At 39.4% G+C, this 16,678-nt stretch overlaps 1 protein-coding gene across 3 annotated transcripts in view; it reads right to left on the minus strand.

The window, feature by feature from the left end:
- The window catches only part of LOC139692379 (leucine-rich repeat-containing protein let-4), a 521,846-nt gene that overhangs the window by 347,808 nt on the left and 157,360 nt on the right, over nt 1–16,678 (minus strand). The gene's annotated exons all lie outside the window — the stretch shown is intronic.

Below are 16,678 nucleotides of genomic sequence, written 5' to 3' on the forward strand. Positions count from 1 at the left end.
TTGTAACATCAAAAGTAACATCCCAACATTAAATTCAAAATGCAAATTTCAGTGTTTCGTTTGAACCTACCCATTTTTGCATGATGTTTATTTGTTGGTATGTTCGCATTCACGCATAATTTCAAATATATACCCTTATTTATTAGCAATTAAATCTTTATACATAAAGATCAGGTTTTATGATACATCCACATGTCGTCTAGAGTTGCAGCGGATTGCGGAGTATTGTGTTTACGTAGATATACCTGTACAGTCTTATATATTTAATCTTACTCCAATGATCGGTTTTAGGCTTGATTTGCGTTAGAGATTGTGTGGTGTGCCAAGGATCTCCTCTGGATTTCCCTGGCAGGTATGGTGGAGGAAGGGTTTAATTCTCCTTCACGCTCTGGGGATGAGAAGGCATGGGGCTGCGTAAAACAGGGAAAGTAGGAGGGCGTCCGTATTCTTTTCTCCTCCACGCGTGCCCTCGTGCTCTCTCACTCTTTTGTATTTTTTCATTTTAAGAGCTTCCCTCGTTCGCGTGACCGCGCGGTGGATATCCAAAGACGTTTATCTTGGTCCATCTCAAATATTCATTCCTTCGCTTATCGCTTGGGAGCAAAATTTTTCCCTTCGAACGAAAATCTCGAAGCGCGCTATTAAAACGCACGACAAGAGGGTGAGAATTTGCTTTTGCTCGCGGGTGTTGTTGGGGAATATTTTTTTTAATACTGCAACACATATACGCAGACTCATAAATAAGTACGTTTCTGTATTTGATACTGCGGAGGTAGAATCCTGGCATAAAAGTGCTCCAATTCTTTTTGGGTTCGCTCCTCATTAAATGTTCCCTCGAAAAGCCATATTTCATTTGTCAGGAGGACATTGTCTCGCGATATTATAATGATTAAGGACTATCGCAACAAGGCAAAATGAGGCGAGCGTGTGCGTAGCTAAGACGATAATTATACAGCTCCATGTGCTTCATTACTTCCTGACGCGAGAGTATTTTACGATGTTTTTTCCACTTTGCTGGAGTTGAATGATGTGAAAAATGGTGGTGTTCAGATATTAATTACAATTATGATCAAGTAAAAATATCTGAATAATTAGACTAAAATGGAGAAGGTAGCAAGGTAATAGGGTATTTTATATTATCACTGCCATCAAGTGCTGTAATCTATTTAATTTCTACATTATTTGGTAACCTTGATGCCATAAAAGATAGGGTTATCTGCAAATGAAAACTTTTTACCTAGTATTATGGATTAATAGATAAAAACTTTGATTATACCTTTATCTTTTTCGGTCTTGTTGAAATCGGTTGGTAATTATTTCAGATACCCTCAGGTCATCATATTCATTTCATCTCATCTTTGATTTTTAGTTAAATATTTATATAAAAAGTGAGTAAATATCTGCATATATTTTGAAAATAGGCCATACGGCTTTAACAAGTATTACTTTAATTTTAACCGAAAAATGTGCTTTGAGTGTGAATATCTCTCTTTAAAACCGAAATTGGATCGTTAGCAAAACTTGTGAATCGAATAGGTTTTTCATTATATTTTTGCTTAAAAACATTTTAGATTAGAATGCGCTATTGAGGAGAAAATACAAAGATGATGGCTATTGAAGGATAACGGGATCAAGTCATATCGTAGAAGACGTGAGATATTGAGAATTTGGAGGTTATTATGAAAGGCAGGCTGAAGAGAGATTATTATTAGCTAAGATAAATGGAGATAGGAAAGGATGCGGCGTTTTATTTGGCCATGAAGGGCATACAAGATACAGGGTTGTTATATCTTTTCCACAGGAAAGTTTCTATCATTATTCTGTCATAAGAATGGACGTGAGTCGATCGTGTGAGCAAAAGATTATTAAATTTAGCATAAATATATGATTCCCAAATTCTGTAGTGTTCGCTTTCGGTGGCAATCAGAATAGTACCTACACTCGGAAGAATAACTACTTATAATATAAATGGATGAATAGAAAAATTTTTCCCCTGTGAATCACCTGTCTACCTACTGGTGCCTTTATCGCAATTTTTTTCTCAAGATTCTATGTATAACGTATCAATTCAACAAAAATGGGTTAATCGAAAAGAAAAATTGCATACGAATGCATTACAGAAGCGTTGAAATTTTTTTCTAGGCCGGTACAAATTAATTTTTTCATATTTGGCCGCATCTAAGGAATTGGGTGATTCTAAACTATTTGCCATTTGTCACAAGACGAATCATCTCCAATGGGACTGCATGTTTTATTCCGGAAAAAATATCATTTAACAGAAAAAATACCAACGATTGTGGAGATTATTTTTACAGTCGTGTACTCCAAGAAATGAATACATGCATACATGGCATTCTTAACTATAGCATCCCGTTTTATGCTCGCAGGAGAGGTTCATAATTCCATGAGCCTTGCATTCAATTTCTCCGCAAAAAAAGGTCGCAAAAAGGGAAGAAGGGAAAGAGCTTCGGAGCTTCTCATTGAAATATTCATATTCAGCCGGCGGACGCCGTAATTCAATCCCCATTAATAAACCAAGTAGGGGAGAAACATGGCAAGCTGCAAATTCGACCTCTTGTTTTTTTCTCCATATTAAGCGACAAGTGGTTGGGTACATAACGTTTCGCGCGACTCCTTAAAATTCAAGGCGCAAGGATTCCTCTTCGGACAGATTCCCCCGTGGCGTGGGCGGGGTAAAACCGGAGACCCTTCCGCTCCCCCAATACACGCTGTCGCGCACCCCTCGCTCCTTTCCTCGTCTTTATTCCCTCCTTTGGAAGCGTGCTGAGGGTTCCGGGTGTGAGGAAGGGGTCAAGGGGTGGAAAGAAGGAGGGATGTTTTTTTCAGACTTTAAAGTGGTATAGCGGCACAGGGTTGGATTCATGCGTTCCAAAAAAAAACCCTCTTCTGAGGGCCGTGAATTTGATTCTCGCACATCATTTATTTACCCTAGGGACCCTCGCTCGTTTATCCTTTATTTCCCCATCCCACCTCCCCCTCTCCGTTTCCCCCGTAAATATATCCCCTTACTATCGACTTCCCCCTTCTCCCCCCAGCCATTCTCCCACAAACAGACGCAGCTTTCTTCTTTTTCCATCTCACTACATCCCGCCTTACCTCCAACCCTCTCTTTCAATTCCCCACAATGCACTGGGGTTGGCCGCGCTAGTTGCATGCTCAAATCCCCACGACCCACAATTCCTCCCGTAACCCAAGCTGTCTCCTTATCGTCAGCATATTCGGGTCTGTTATATATCCCCTTCCCTTTGTGGACGTGAAAATGATTTAGAGTAAACCTTTTTGGGTTGACTCCGAAAAAGTTTTCAAAGTGTACGCATGTAACAGAAACATTGTTGAACTCACTGTGTTTGCTAATGCTGATTTTCTCGGCAGCGAAACCACATCACACTGATAAGCCTTAAGGATTTCCATGGCGTGCCTCGAGGTCAGGGGGTTTTATGGCGAATATATATCTCAGGAAAAATAATCACTTTGAAATTCTGCAAAATTTGGGAAAATAAATACCTAATAGTGGTATACTCATCTCAGCTACACAAAAACGTTAAAAAGAATGTTTATAGGCTATTTGATCTAGTTGCAAAAACCTCTGTCAGTTGTCTCTACTCCTGGTGAAAATCAGCTTAAATTCGTACATGTGTATTATGAGACGTATATTAATATGAGGACTGTGTCCACTTTAGCTCACTTAGGTTTGAAAATAGATGTTGACCAATAGATAAAAATTAATGAAAGGGCAATTCTTTAGAAAATTCGTTGCGCTAGTGATTCTATATACGCTCCCTTCTTTTATGGAGCATCGCTTTAGTAAATATTTTATGTACTACCTTTTGGAAGTTAACCTACTTCAAAATCAGAGATGAAATGAAAAAACATGAAATTTTAAACAAGAATTTGGAATTTCCTTATTAAGCATGTACATACAAATATATTGAAATTAACGTAAGATTATCTTACGTTATTTTCAATATATTTGTATATTGGTTCGCTTCCATGAAGTCGAATATGTATTGCCACGAAGGTTTAATATTGTTTGCCATAAAGGAATAGCTAAATGTAAGGATAAAGAGAGACGCTTATAGAGCTATATTAATCATAAATATAATGGCGTTTCTTTTGTATTTTTAGTGTAATTTTCATAGTGTTATCACATAAAGCCGTCTTAGCGGAGAACTGATAGATTCCTAGGAACTAATGCCACTGCTTTTTGCAGACGAAATGAAAACGATGGTCAAAAACGCCACGCAGCAGTACGATTCACCATCACCACTGTAAATTGGACATTGGCATTATTGGCAGCTAATTATTAATGATTTTTTGCGATTGTGTAACCTTTCATTAAATTTCCAATTATTGATCTGGTAACAGTAGCTAAGTTTAAGAGCATTGATTTCAAGCGATAAAATCTTTTCACCGTCTACCGATTTTTTTTCTGCCACCTTTTCCGAAGCAATTCTCCTCATGAGGAAATTGCGGATGATAGATGGAAAGATGGATGGATGGACGCAGGTGACAGCTAACCCGCGCTGCCATCCATTGTCCATCAAACCATTTGAAACCAAATGAAGCAAATCGCTCCGTTTTCTTATTATGTAAAACATGCTTGCAACCTTCAACTCGAGATTGATGACATTTCTGGAATATCAAACAATTGATTTTCCTATATAAAGGAAAGTCGGAAAGGCATGATTAAGAAAAAAATGTAAGAAAAACAAAAGTATATGAAATAATCGGCAGAAAAAGATTGTGGAGAGAGAAAATTGCATTTTAACACATGATATACGTTTTAAATAAATAAAAAAATAAAAAAGTAACACCATGGTAATACATGGTATATGAATGAGTTCATTAAAATTATATAAAAGGCGTGGCATCTCACATAATAGCGAGAAATTATTTTCAGCATTGTAATTTCCTTTTAAAAGGCTTTAGTGTAAAAAAATTGGTGAAAATTAAATTTTTTCTGGATTTTCATGGAAAAAGAATATGTTGAAAACGCTGCGATGGTATTAAACAATATAGTTTTTTTCGCGAAATGAAGCATTCTCTTAAAAGGGGATATCGTAGAAGTTATATGGTGACAGTGAATGTCTTGAAAATCTTGAAAGTGCCTCTGAAAGCATGCTCATGTGCATGAAATACGACCAATACACGCCATGGTTTTATAATAGAAACCGTTACAACGCATTCGGCATAGCGAACACTCATTTAAGTGACAAAGCTATTCCGGCTGATAAAAAGGCATTATCCTCTTGAAGGCTAAGAGGTGAATTAAAACATCAACATTGAATGAAATACGGAAATATGAGGTCAGAGTCAGGATTCCTTAGGATACTTTTCGTGACAAATGACCACGGAGTGTGAGCAATTATTTGACCAACCAGCAGGATGCATTACTATCGATTTTTATCATTAACTGTTTGATAAATTATGAATGACGTTTATGGTAAACCTTTTCTTATGATCAAAATAATTCCTTTTTCCTAAGAAAAGTGATGCAAAACCGAAAAACCTGCTCTCCCGATTCTCCCACTTGCGAAGTTCCTTTATCCACCTCCCCGGAAGAGAACAAAGTTATTAATGGCAACTGAAAGGAAAGGAAGCGGGTGAACGAGTTGAGGGAAGAAAGAGGTGGCGGTCTGTGGAGGGTAAAAAATTTAGTGGTTTGAGGGTGAGAGGCCTCGGTAAGGAGAGGGTGAGGTAGAGAGAGAAGTAGGAAAATGTAAGGCGAGGGCGGCTCATCTGGAGATGGGGAGGGTGACCCTGGTGCGGGGAAAGGAAGAGTGATGATAAGAAGAGAGGAGCGTGGGGCGGAGAAGGAGATGCGAACTAGAGGAGAGAAGCGAGGGAAGGAAGGTATAGGAGGAGCAGTAAAGGGGGTGAGTGGAGAGCAAAGAAGAGAAGGGAATAGGGCTGAACTCATAGGAGAAAAGAGAAGGAAGCTTACCCCTTTCCCTGGGGGGCATTGCCCATACCCCGTTTGGGAGGTGCTAGTTTCCCCAAGGAGGAGTGGCTGAAGCTTAGCACGGCCACGGCAGGTCATGGGCGATTTTGCTGGGGTTAAGAGGAAAGGGCATAGGATGCGGCGGGGTAAGCTTCTTTGGCTATCGATGACGCTGGGCCCCAGATCTCCTTCTCACATCTTTTGAACGTGAATGCTTCGCCAGTTAAGCTCCTTTGTTATTGGCGATTGGGGAGGGGGTGGAGTACATCTCCGAAAAAAAGAAGGCAAAGCGAGGTGGGATCCTCCTTAACCGGATGTTTCATCGTTCTCTACCGAAACTAGACGCAGACTCATATAAAATTATTTATCTCATCTTTGCTTCTTTACTACTCCACCTAAGTTCATAATCAGCTCCTGTGAGCTGCTGAAAATTAGTTGTAGGTTCCATAAATATTATTTTTACTGTGCGCAGTTTAGTCGCGCGGGGATGATGTGTCTTATGCGCAAGGAACCTTCTTATATTATGGTATTCAATAAGTATATTTTCTCAAATTCATCTTGAAGTTCTTGAATAGAGCATGGAAACTGAATTGGCTTCAAATTTATATTTTTTTTCAGTAAAATCGTTTTTATTTTCACCTTTGAGCAACGATTGTGAAAGTTAAGAAGAGAAAATGAAAAAATTAAAATCTTCAACTCCGAGATTTTTCCAATAATGTCAAAAATGATATCATTTATTTTTCAGTCATACACAAATATCTTGAAGGAAACGGTATCGATTACTACAGAAGTTGAGCTGACAGCAATGGTACATCGTTCATACCGCCAGTGTTTACACTACTCAAGTACCTGATTGTACATGTGCACATGCATTCTCAAACTCTGCGCTCTCGTCTCAATGATGAATGCCGTTTACGCGACGCTAGCTGTCGGTAATTAGCCGTGACTGTCGGTCAAATCGGTCCGCAAATTGAGTAATAGGTGGAGCGTAATTACTTACTTGTAGACTACTACGGCGATTGGACATGAGATATTCAAAGTGGTGGCATTCATTGAATGAGGTAAACACCGCCCGCAAACATCGCATTAAGATTAAAACAGCTCTGTGGTGCAATGTCCTCCTTTGAAATTGAGTCCCTTGAAATGGCGGGAATATGATCTGAATTCTTACTTAATGGCTTCCAAGAATGTGATTTTAAATGGATTGCTGTTGGGTAGTAAATGATAAAAGTCATTCAAGTTTCAATCAGAATATTAGGTAAATACTTACTTATCTACAGGTATACATTTACATTTACTGTATAATGCACTAGTTATATGTGTATGTATGTATATATATATGTAAATCTACAGGGGAGGCTACAGATAGCCTATTGTAAAGTCCATTTGGATAATAGTCGTGATATATAATAATGAATGATCTTATGAAAATAGTAACTCTAGCAAATCTGTTACTAAGATAATAGTTCTCATTTTCCTCCAGTTATATAATCCACAAACGGTTTTGGGAGCTACATCGATTTTTCCTACCATAAGCCTTCAAACCTCTCCGTGCCTCTTTTATCGAGACAAGTGTCTCTCTTCCACTTCATTTTCCAATCAGCATTCTGCAGCCGTAATTCGCGTTCCCAATCTCCTTCTTCTCATCTCTATTTATGAGCATCGAATTAGAGACGTTTGTAGCTCCTCCCGACCCTTACCCTCCAGCCCCCTCTATCCACTTTCTGTCGTCCGCTCTGTACACTGAATAAAGTGAATCCTTTCCTCCTCCCTCTCCCACCCTCCTTTACTTCATTCCTTTCTTTATTCACCTCCATTGTCATTCACCTCAGTCTTCCTCCGCGCTCACAGAATGTCGATGACGTCTTGTTTGCACGACTCGTGAAGCATAGCTATTCACGATGCCTCTTCGAGAGCAGTAGTTTCTCCATTGTACCCCGTGTTACAATCTAATTCAGAGAGTAGGAAAAAAACTTCTAAGTTTTTGGCTCTATTAAAGCGGGCAGCATAATTTACTTTTTTACCCAGAGCATCCATTTTTCGGATGGAAACATTTTATTGAGGAAGGCTAGTTAGAACGGAATTCCATGTCCTACAAACTCTGTTAATCTACCAGCTTTTAAACCTTCTATACTTGCATGGCAAATCAAACTTTACGCCAAAGGACTGATTTGGAAGAATTCAGGCGGGTAAATAAATTCAAAATTTATTTCTCTACCATGAAATTAGTGACTCGAGGCTCACGGAGCAAGAATAGTTTAGGTGGTCTTCTGTGCACCACTATGAAAAGTCGTGGGCGCATATGTGAGTTCACGATCAGTCGCAAGTTCACTATTTATTAACTTTGTGGGAAACATTTTCAAGGGATAAGCTCAAATTTTCAATCATTTTTCTGCTCCCTTTCGCTGTCAATCTATACATATATTTATTTAGCCTTGGTGACAAAATATTCACAAAATTCCGATTTCGCAAGATCTACGCGCAGGGAAATCATAATCAAACAGGTTCGAGACATGGGCTAGTCTGAACATACTTTCATATTTTTTGCATCATAATGCATTCGTGGTAGAGATTTAGGGGTTGTCGGAAATATTGAATATGGGTTTTTAATTTAAAACTCAGGGAATTCCATCATCAGTTATGGAATTATGTTTTTTAATTAACTTAACTATATCAATTTTTCAAAGACAAATAGTTTCAATTACCGGTCTTTAAAACAATGGGCAATATTTGATTATTTGGAAATGAAAAAAAAAACACTTACTTAAGGAATCAAACGTAATACTTGTAACATGTTTTATAAATTTATTTTGAAATTAGACTTATGTTGGAATTAAAAATTCGTATTAAACAACTACATCTTCCATTGGTTTAATGAAGGTTCAACATAACATCAATGTGCATTTATACACTTGAATTCTAGAATGTTGCACGGTAGAAGGGAGAATGTTGGATGAACAAACTTAATGAAGACGAATAATTTATTTGGCGCAGAAATATGGCTTATTGCAATGTGTGTTGTTACTTAGTTACATATTATCTCAGTAAGCCGGAATCAGAATTGTAGCTGAGTTTCGTGCCTGCCACTCCCCCATGTGTTTACACATGTGCACACTGTCCTAATGCTTACCATACACTGTTTACTGGGTCCATAAATCAAATTCGTCTGATAGGTTACTATTAATAATAGATGACTAGCCTCCACTGATAATTCAGCTGGCTTTTAACTTTGCCATGAGTGTAGTTTATTTTTTGGACTACGAGTTTAAGTTGCATTGGGCTGACAATTGGGATTGGAAACTGTTTCTTTATTACTGGTTTCTTTTTTGGCGTAAACATACGCCGAGGGATCGAAATGTTGCGGTGGCTAACATACTGGCTTCTCACCCAGAAAGCCCAGATTCGATTCACGGAAGCGGCAGATATTTTTCAGTGGTATCCCGATCCCTAATTGAAGCGCTATGTGGAGGGCACTTCGAGTGAGTACGCCGCCCGTCGGATGGGACGTTAAGCTGTGGACCCCTTGGCGCCTTTCATTAAGAGTAGGCTAATGCCGACGCTGGGTTTCTCTCATCCATTTTTAAATAGCGCTCTGAATGATGATGTAGAGGCTAATTCGCCTGGGTGTATTTCACCTAAGCGCAACATTACCGATTGATTTGAGATTTATGACTGATAATAGTCTTTAGTCAAATATTAATAATAGTCAAATAATAATAAATAGTCTTTAGTCATATATTAATAATCAATTTGAGAGTGGATAGAAACGGGTTCCACCCTTCCATTCAATCGGAAGAATCAAAGGAGGGATAGAGAGGCACATGCTCCGAACTTATGACTCTCTCCTTTCTCAGCGACTTCACAGACTAAGCGATCCGATATCTGTGGTCGTCCGTCGAAGGGGGCTTCTGGTTGGGACTTCGGAGAGATCTTTGGCGCGTTTTGTTCGCATAATACCAATAAGGCTCAATTATTCACCTAGAAAATGAACTTAAAAAACTACTAAATGGGACTACGTTTTTTAATCCTAATTTTATCTCCTTTAGCCGCAAATAATAAATATGCTGGGATCGATGGGGGACCATGACCTCTCAAGAGCGTTATTGTTGGTAAAATATGCCATTATAGTTAAAATGGTTATTAATCAAACGACACAAGTCGCCATCCCGAAGTTTGGCTCGGAGGGTATGGGTAGAGCGAGCACACCTGTTACTTGGTGCGTGAAATTCGTAGACTTTGGTTGCTTGGTCGAATCCTTTCCCTAAGCAACCCGCGCTCACCCTGAGAGTTCAGGAACCCGGAAGATCACGGTTCCTGAATTTTGGTTGGATATGCCTGTGTCTAACTTTCTGGTTGACAACAGTTGGCACACGGAATTGATATTCATTCTGAACGGATACTCACCACTCCTGATGGCTTAGTGGCTCTTTGTGTGCTCTATCCTCACCTTACACATAGTCAGTAATGAACTCATGTATTTAAATGAAGAAGATACACATGTAAAGCTTAAAATTTAACTCGCACGACCTGATTGAAGTATACCACCTACAGAATATTAATTAAATGAAAGCGTAACATAAGGTGAACCAGAATTAAGACATTTTTTTAATTGCAGATTCTTATAACTTTATCTTAACTTTTCGTACACACTTAAATCCCACATGTCATCTTAGATATACCTTATAAAATGACAGTATTATTGTAAAAGACAATAAACTCCAACTACATTACTTGGAATTCCGTTAGAGGTTTGCTGAATTTCAAAACGATTCCTTATTTTTAATCGATTCACGATTCTTCATGAAATCGTGAATGGCAAATAACTGCTGGTATATACGTGTAGCCAATTTTATAAATAATTCTGAGTTTTAGAGTCTCTTGCGAAACTAATAAGAAAGCTAATCTAGAAGTTATCTTCTCGTTCTTGAATTTGCAATTTCCACTGCAACCTTCGTTTTAAACCATCTAAATATCGGCGCCACGCCATGATCGAAATGAAAAGGTGAATACATTTCCGCAGAAAATTAATTTCCTACCTCTCAAAAGTGAAATACACTGTTTTTAGTATCCTCCGCGTGGTGAAGAGCACTCTTTATCACACCTTTCTCTTCTTTCTATCCCTCTCGCCAAGCCATTAATGAGTCTTATATTGGATTTTTCCGTATGCACGAAAAAACGGAAGAAACTCGGGATCTTTTCGCCCCATCGACGCGCAACGCGCGAGAGAAAATAACGAACGGAAATTGTCTGTGAATCACGTTGTGCCGCCTCCCTCCTTTTCGCCGCGACTCTTCCCTCGCGCTCTCTCCTCATGGCTCCCCTAAAATCAATTCCCCAGCGTCCCCACTTTTGCGCTCCCGGAGCAATTCCCCCCCCCCCGCCACCCTCTAAGGGGAGCCGATAGAGCACCCCTAGCGATGATTTTGGCTCGGACACAATGCTCAAATGTTCACCCAGGTGCGAAAGGGCATCGCTTATTTCTCTCGTGCCTTCCCGTCAATTTCCGTTCTCTGCGTCCGCTTCACACGGTCGCCGTTGCCCAACAAGTGTGAGTTATGAAGCTGCTGGGGATGGAATAATTTGTTTTTGGTGAATACGACTCTGTGGGATCTTAAGCCTGTGAACCTTCCTTTAACCTGTGACCTTCGTTATTATCTGCGTATCATGCGCTCTTTCAATGCTCTCGGTGATTCTCGACGATGGGTAAAAAGCACTGGGGAACCGAATGCAGTCGCCGTGCAGGATATTCATATTTGGATGCACTGAGCATGGAGGCATTCATACTATAGAGTGAAGACGAATCGGGGGGAATATTTTTTATGAAAAATCGTTGAAGATGGCTGGGAAAGGGAGGTTTTTCAAGGAGAAATATTTTTTACGAACAATTTTTAAAGATGGTATGGAAAGGGGGGGGGGGTTTTGAATAAGAAATAAATGTTGGACATATTAAGAAGGACTGAATTATTAAGATATGTGAAGAGGAAAGGGAATGAAATAGGTATTATAAATTGAATGATGTACCATGGGAATTATGAAGAATTGTAGCAAGAAATAATTTTGGCCAAAAGCAGTTTTTACAAGGCAGAAATACTTTCGAAGGAAACGTAATTTTCAAAGACCAACCAAGTCGTACCTGTGTATGGAGACTACAGGTATATTTGAACATGAGCTATTTAAATTAATTAACCCTACTGGATTCATGCCATCTCAATGGTCTTTAAGAAATAAAAACACAATATACTTACGTTATTATGATCACTTTGACAAAATCTGAGTTTCAAATAGGATGAGGTGTATTGCTATCATACCACCTAACCATCGTAAGAATATGTTTAGGAGTATTTCAACAACCATAGGGTGAATAGTAATTTCGAGTAATTAGAGCAAGGTAGGTATTAAAGTTGGAGGCGGAATGAAAAGTTAAGACTCGGCGAGTAGACCTCCTGACGAGAGATTCTAACAAAATTTCAATAAATAAACAATCCATTCGAAGGGACGAGTGGTGTTTTCAATCTAAGTACAACCGTACAAGGCCAAAGACTAATGAGGAAATCATTTTTACTGCGACCATACAACTCTTGTATTCAGAAGTTCATGTAGACGGAGTGATCTACTCAGCTCACGGGGTTCTATTTTAGGGCTTCATTTCACCGAGTGACCTCATATAATGTGGGGCTCATTAGGTAGATTTTATTGTCAAAAGTAAAAACGGATTTCATGGTGGAATTCCCGAAAATAGCACGCCTGTCGAATGTATTTCGTATTCGCTATTAATGATTTACCTTAACGTCTCAGACAGGCCTCAGGACATCAAACCGCTAGCGTAACATTCAATTGCTTCACTACGGAATCCAAACGATAGACTATTGGCGTACATCATAATCTTATTGGCCTTAAAACATGCCATAGAATATCACCTCACGTAAATCTCATCTAATGCACGCAAGAGCTCGTGCAGAAACGTCTGTATCTTCTGGTTCTATTTGTGGGTAATATGTCCTGATTCTGGCTTCATATGGTGAAGTTCGTTCGGAGCTCGGGTAAAGTAATCGAACAATGGATAAAAAATAATAATCTAATGGAATTAGGAATGTTTCTACTCTTTTTGGTATCGAAATCACCTGGTAGACATGAACAACATACAAAATTAAACTGTGCGCTTGATGATGACTCAAAGTATTAAAACGAGTGACTATTGAAGAAGTGATGCATAAATACTTTTATTACATCATTATATTATATTCCAAGTTTCAAAATTTCATGAAATATTACTTCTAAAAATTTAATATATCCTGGCAAAATTTTTCTTTTTGCAGTTTTGAAACGAAGTTGGTGGTGGCTTGAAGAGGCAAAATGTTTTTTCTCGCCTATGCATTCTACTCCCTCTCCCTTTACCTTACTCCTCTCCCCTCGTCATACTCTCCTGACTGTCGGATCTTCGTTTCTTTTCCGGTGGACCACTAATTATATCACCGTATCTTACTAGGTGTGGTCGACGGACCAACTTCCTTAGACCTATCCTTGCGGTACGGGGAAGAGCGGAAGGGATGTTTTCGCTCCGCCCACTCGAGGGTGGGAGTCGTCTCGCTCCGAGAAACACCGCCGCTGCAAACGACGCACAAACCTCACATATCCGCCCACTCTACGCTGGAGAGTCAGAGTGAGAATATGCAAAGTATACGGCAAGGAATAAATATGAAGAACGTACTGCATATGAGACACACCCTGATCTACTGGTAATCCACCGTTCTTCATGAAAGAGGACTCGTTAATTTCATGATAAATTGCCTAGAAACACACCTATCGTCCGACGAATATTACCTAATTTAGAATCCACTTATTGAGGTTCTAATCTCAAGGGCAGATCTGCTTTGTTTCATTCGATTCTGGTTGCTTCTAGTTGAGAATGTTAGGGTATTTTAGGTGTCTTTAAACCTAGAAGGATTTGAGCACGAATGGGGAAATGTCTGTGGTTCTGGTCTTGTTCAGTTGACTTTTTTCTGATGCAATCCATCATTCGAATCTTTTTCTGCCCACAGTGCCCAATCTTAAACCCACAGTGATCAGTTCGAAATCGGTCCGTGGGATGAAGATTGATTCCTCCGAGCTCTAATCCCTACGTCGTGTAGAATTCACGTGTCCAGGGATGGGGTACTTATATCTTACCTCGTCACATCTGCGATATTCCGGAACTTTCTAGTTACTAAAACCGCATCATCCTTAGATTTTTCACACATTTAATCAGCATTGCATTTACAGGTCCGGTAATTGTGAAGTCATATTGTTATTACGCTACGGAGCGGATCGCCCACGGCTGACTGATTACTAATTTTGATGAAATTCGATCGCTTGTTCTCAGGGAAGTGAAATTGATTGTTTAATTCTGGGTTTGGCATTCTGGCGGAGAGGGATAGTCAGTATGACATGGCACACGAACATGTATTGGAATTAAATGTCTTAAAAATTCAGCCTTAAATGTGATATAAAACTTTCAAATTCACATACTGTATTATGCAAATAAGTACAAGTGATGCCTAATTTATTTATTTTCATCAGTAAACTCCGTGATTGCGAATTACAATTACGCTTATAAACTGACTTTTAGTGCTGGGAAGCGGACACCAGATGAAAATGGAATCGCTAGTTTCCTATGTTAGCTTCCGTGTGCCATGAGCATTCCAGGAAACGTTGGAGGGACACTGTTAATTAAAATGAAACAGGAACAAAATTAATATCTATGGCTTCTTTTTTTGGTCTCAGGAATAACTGAATTGCAAACTAAATGAAGAGGAATGGTATTAACGTTTCCGCAGGTAAAGGAAGCTGGGAACTAAATGGCTCACAACGATATTGCTTGGGGTAATACTTTTGGGCCCGTTCCAGTTTACTTAGAGAGGGGAGAGAGTATCGTTCAGACAGATTTGCAAAATTTTAGGCGGAGAACTCAAACTATATAGTGCACCATTGGTCATGGAGAACAACCTCCCTCTACGTATTGAGGTAATTATTGCTGGCAATGTGCAGTCAGGAACAGCATTCCACGCACCAGAATGAGAAATTGCAATCATTCTCACAGCATGGTTTTTATTTCAACTACTAAATCCTCAGCAAACAAATGGTCGTCGAAAGTAAGTTAAATGAGAAATTTTCCGAAACCGAAACCATTCACATCCTTGTGCATTCTGTTTGGTTTCCACTTTGAAGTGAAGTGTTACAAATCGAAAGATCTCCTTTTGTTTTGACGTTATACTGGAACAAAATTGTGATTTTTTTATTTGTTCTTAAAGGTCCACGTGGACGTCACGATCAAAGTATCCACATTCCCGTGGTGGTTGGTTCATGATACGCAAATATATCACGAAATATTGACCTGCTCCACTATATCATCCAAATTACGTCGATTGAATTTTTATCTTCATATTATACACGAGCATAAAGGTAAAGCCTCCCTCATCACCCCCATTCAACCTATCCCTCTGAGAGTGAGTACCTAATTGCAGCCGTCGAATGCGGAACCGAAAAATCCTCTTCAGTCAGCGCCACGCGCGGGTGGGCGCTTCTCGATGAGCCCATGGGATTGGCGCCTGACGCCGTTGCTATATCCATCACTCTAACGTCTCCGGGAGCAGAGAGGTTCGTTAATCAACACAGAGGCCGAGAAAGGGATTACTTTGGAAACGTGAAGAAGTCCATACACCGACTGGAAAAGCATTCGTTTGTCGTGAAACATTTCCGTAAGTCCCGGAGTTAACAAATGGGTTTTCTTCCGGTTCAGGCATAAGTTCTCATTCAAAATTCTAATTTAGAGCGCATATCTTTAAAAAGAAATGGGAAAATTGCTTCTGGCGTTTAATTCCCATTACAAATCATCTATAAGTGAAATCCATGATATTCCCTTTGTCAGCCTGCATTCGATTTTTACTTGTTTTGACTTCGATTAAAATTATGATAAATCTCAAATATTTGCATTTAAGTATTTAATAAGTTAGTAAGCTATCACTCCTATGCAGTTTTTTTATTGGAGCGCTAGACAGAGAAGTATATTTTTTATAATAATTCATCACTATTTATATCTTCAAATATCAATTCCACTGCCATGTCATTTACGCCATTTTCTACTTTGCAAATACTCGAAGTCATCTCATAAGTAATACCATATTAACAATTTTTGAGGGAAATAACAAGAGAAATGAGTAATGAAATCGAGGTCAGATCTTATAAGTTGTTGGATCAAAGCTAATTTGTTTTACTTTTACGTGGGGAAATATCAGGGTAGGTTTCACATTTGTTCTGTACGTTGAAGTGATTACGAGAAAGATATATTGACTAAGAGAATGATGTAGGAACTGAGTTGTATAGAGGAAAAAGCAAATGAAAGGGTCAGCTATGATCAGCACTACCTATGACCTCCTGGTCCTCTCTTGAGGCTGACGAATATCCTGCAACAGGAAAAGATGACGGCGGGATGTTAATTCTTTGGCTCACCGATCAATTTCTTCATTCCGTTTAGGTATTCCACGAATTATGAAAAAAACCGGTTTGCCAAGCACCTTACCGGTCCAGACGGATGGCGGCTCAAGGACCTGTGTGTTTTTTCGCCCTTGGGGGATAACAAATGACGCGGCCGATGACGCAGTGGTCCCCGGGGACCGGTGGGATGGCTCCCTTTCCAAGTTACTCGGGTCCTCCTCTAGACAGCTGGGAAGATCGATGACG

Source organism: Hetaerina americana, unplaced genomic scaffold, assembly GCF_022747635.1.
Source record: "Hetaerina americana unplaced genomic scaffold, ioHetAmer1.1.p SCAF_4, whole genome shotgun sequence".
Lineage (NCBI taxonomy): Eukaryota > Metazoa > Arthropoda > Insecta > Odonata > Calopterygidae > Hetaerina > Hetaerina americana.